This window comes from Nelumbo lutea, chromosome 5, assembly GCF_056320005.1.
Source record: "Nelumbo lutea isolate HS-2025 chromosome 5, American lotus-T2T, whole genome shotgun sequence".
In the NCBI taxonomy this organism is placed as follows: Eukaryota; Viridiplantae; Streptophyta; class Magnoliopsida; order Proteales; family Nelumbonaceae; genus Nelumbo; species Nelumbo lutea.
The window spans coordinates 48,772,001-48,776,084 of NC_142688.1; the positions used below are offsets into that span (position 1 = coordinate 48,772,001).

Genomic DNA, 4,084 nt, shown 5'->3' on the forward strand with positions numbered 1-4,084 from the left:
TTTACATCGGGCTTCTCCCATTCTCAGATTTGGAAATTCTTCCTTCATTTCATAGAACCGCCACACTTCAATCCTGGTGGGAACCGCTGATGACTCTACCGCAAGGAGAGGGGTGTTCACAAGCCATAGCGGTGTGTTTACATAAGATACTAGGAGTGATGACTTTGGCATGGTTGCTACTGATTGTAATAGGGTGGGTCTCAAGGTTCATCATGGACGCCTTTTTCCCCCAGTAATTGATTATTGGTTCATGATGTTGGTACTGGTCAAAAATGCCTTTGAGTTCATAAAAAATGGAAATTAGAGAGTGAAAACTTAAATTTTTAAAAGGTGAGATCTTAACTTTCTAGAAGATGAGCATTTAGTTTTCTAGAAGATGAAAACTTAGCTTTTTGTAGCATCTCTCACAGATGATGCCAGTTGATGATGCAAGTTTTGGTAGTTCCCAGCTGGCCGGTGAATTCGATGCTAATTGACGTTGTGCAATCTGAGCGCTCTCTAGTCATCTGGCTACTTCTTGGTGGTGGGTGACTCAAAGGGCGAAGTGGAGGTTTTATGTTGGATGAAGACTTGGAAGTCGAGTTGACTAGACTGAGCTAGGGGTAGATCGGGTGCTGAGCTAAGTTGATTATCAAGCTGCATAGCTCTTTGGAGAAACCTGCAAGGAATCAATGTCAGAGTGCCTGGGTTGCTTTACCCGGGGTGGACATTGCGATTCCTAAGTTAGTACCAGGTTGTGCAAGTTGAAAATATGTATAGTAGTTGGCTAGTGAACAAGTAATTGTGCGTACCCTGTTCTTGACGTCTGAAGCCCTTATATAGTTGAGTTGTCATCGATCTCACGCACTACACCCAAGATTTTCGGGATGACGTGCCTAACCGGTCCGAGATCTTTGGAGGTAATGGCCATGCATTCTCTAGAATATCCAGTACATGGGCCAAATTCCTAGAAACCTGGGAGTGTCGGCATATGCATGCCGAATTTGTTGGTCAGCACATCTCACAGGTCACCGCCTAGTCTTCGCGTTGAGGTCACTTCGACCAATGACAAGGTGCTACAGGTAAGCCCTGAACGAGGTGCTCTTAGCCGACCTATGTTGTGGTAAAAGTCACTAGGTCGGAGCGCAAATGAACCACAATCTGGGACTCAAAATCATCACTTAGGTGGTGTCTATGTGTCATTCAACTGTTCTAAGATGCCATTTGTCATGATATCATTGGAGGGCCTAATTTTCCCTTCATCAATAATAATAAATAATAATCATAATAATAAAATAATAATAATAAATAATAAATAATAATAATAACTATTTGGCACTTCAATGAAACCCCATCCCTAAAAATCATTCTTGCATTATGCAAGTCGCCGCATTTTGCATACATGTCAACTGGTTAGGTTTGATATTGCTACAATTTACAAGATTATGGATTTCTTTTTCGTGATCCAAAGAACCATTTTGTGCACAAGCAGATAATGCACTTGCTAATGTAACTTCATCAGGCTTAAATCCCTCGGACTGCATCTTAGCGAGAGCCTATAGAGCTTCTTCGCAATATCAATTCTGTGCATATCCAGCAATCAATGAATTCCAGTTCACCAAATTCTTGACTTGAATGCGATCAAAGATCTCTCTCGCCTCCTTGACGTTACTCTTCTTGTAGTAACCAGCAACTATTGACTACCAGGAATAGCAGTTCCGCTGTGGCATCTCCTCAAATAGCTGCCTTGCCGTCTTCAACTGCCCAATCCTCACATATCCATCGATCATCACAGTCCATGTCACTAGATTCCTCATCTCATGTGGAGAGCAATTGAATAAACGCCTAGCAGCAATAATAACCCCATTCCTTGCATATCCATTAATCATCTCTGCCCATGTAACTTCCGTCTTCTCTAGCATCCGTTCAAAACTAAATGATGCAGAGCCCATGTCACCATTCCTTGAACACCCTCTTATCATTGCATTACATGTCACCAAATTCCTATCAGGCGTTTCATCAAATACCCTGTGGGAACCAACTATGTCGCGGCATTTAGAATACATGCTAACCAATGAAGTCCCTATCCCCACATCTGAATCCACCCCAATTGTGATCGACTCAGCATGGAAAGCTTTCCCGGCAGAAACCCACAAGCCTTGAGTAGTAGAGGAATAACACCATAATGGTGGATTCCTTTTGCAGAGAATTTGGATGTAAAGAAGAGCTTCTTCTGGGGCTCCTTGAGAGAGGTACCTTTTTATGACATGAGACCAAGATCCATTAGTTGGAGCCATCGCAAACTCTCCTTTCTGACTTCCAACCTCCTCTCCTCTGTCGATTGTCATTTGCCACCAAAACCAAATAGGGAGGAGAGAGATTTCTTGCTGCCGAGAGGAGAGAGGTTTCTTGCTGCCGCTACCCTGTTTTCCATCTCAAGGTGGGAGACGATGAACAGTGACTTCCCTTTCTCCCACAAGGCCACAACCTCCGCTCTCCACTGTTCCATTGTCCACCGGCGATGAAAAGAAATATATTATAACTAATTATAATTTCATTAAAAATCTCATTCTTAACTATAATTTATAAATTATAATTCATAAGCTTTAATGTTTTATGGGATGAGAAAGACCCAACTCTCCTATCTTGGCAAAACATCGATGTAAAAATATAAATAACAATTATTTATTATTCATTTTCAAAATTATAAAAAATAATAAACAATATATAATATATTCAAAAATTAGTTATTAAAGAAGAAATTTCGATTGCTTTGTGGATATGATAGATCATCGATAGATTTATAATACATTCAATCATTGTGATCAAATGATAAAATTTAATTAATTAATTAATTTTTAATTATAAAAATATAAAACTAAAAAGTAATTATTAAAGAAGAAATTTCAATTGGTCTGATAGATCATCAATAGAATTATAATATATTCAATTGTTGTGATCAAATGATAAAATATAATTTATTATTATTAATTTTTTTAATTTAAAAAATATTCAATTACTCTATGGATATAATAATTAAATCCATAGGCTCGATACACCTCCAATACACACTAATATGCCTCTAATAGGATACAATACACCACATATCAGACATATCATATCAAAATTTTAAACAGGGGTTCTCATTCAACTTGGAAACATATAACAATGTCAAAAACAATTCTATCAGAACTAAAGAAAAAGCTAGAAAACAAAACTTTTGGAATAGGAAAAATCTTCGTGTCACATGTCTCACTGTCCTCTAAAATTTCAGGTTCAAAATAGGAAGGCGCACATCCTGCATGGATTTGAGCCGTTTGGGATCTCTCACCAAAGCAGGGGAAGAAACTCTCGGTCTACAGATTGAAGTGGCATGAGGTATGGTACTTTGGTAGATTAGAAAGTTAGAAGGATGTGAAAAGAAGAAAACGCATGTATTTTTGAAAGTAGGGAACAAAGAGAGAAGGAAACGTATGTATTTTGGGAAATTTCCCAATATAATAGTTATTGAATTTCAAATTGGGATTAAAAGAAGGAGAGAACGTGAAGTAGAAATGAAAGAAGGGGAATGCGAGAAGCAAAGGGCTGTTGATATGGCCATTATCACTATATAATATAATAAGTATTGATATTTTTTAATATTTTTATTTAAATTTTGAAGTAAAAGAGAGAAGAATAATTGTTTGGATTTCGTAGTAATAGCATACCTTGGCATCCATGGGGAAGATAAGGATTCCCCTGAAAAAGATATCCAGCGCCATTTGAGGAGTTGGTGCAATAGGTGTTACTTACTCCCACATGCATACCCAGCCACGTCTCTTTGTGCTTCCTCTATAGGAGGAGTGGTAGCATCGTAAGGGCCCCAGCCCTATGCAACCTCAGCGATGTTGGGGAAATGGTATAACACCCTGTTCCGAAAGAGATTGAATCCCATCTCAAAGCAATGCACAACAAAGTTGTCGATCACATACTAGTACTCCTTCGAGCCCTTGAATTGAGCAACAGCCTCCTCACCTACACCTAAATAAGCACCTAACCAGTACAAGTCGTAAGCTTGGAAAAGAAGAGTTTGATAGATAAAGAATTGAAGCGACAAAACAAACCA

At 38.6% G+C, this 4,084-nt stretch overlaps 1 pseudogene; it reads right to left on the reverse strand.

The window, feature by feature from the left end:
- Positions 1-1,206: 1,206 nt before the first annotated feature.
- On the reverse strand, positions 1,207-2,448 carry LOC148852252 (pentatricopeptide repeat-containing protein At3g21470 pseudogene; annotated as a pseudogene).
- Between the last annotated feature and the right edge of the window lie 1,636 nt (positions 2,449-4,084).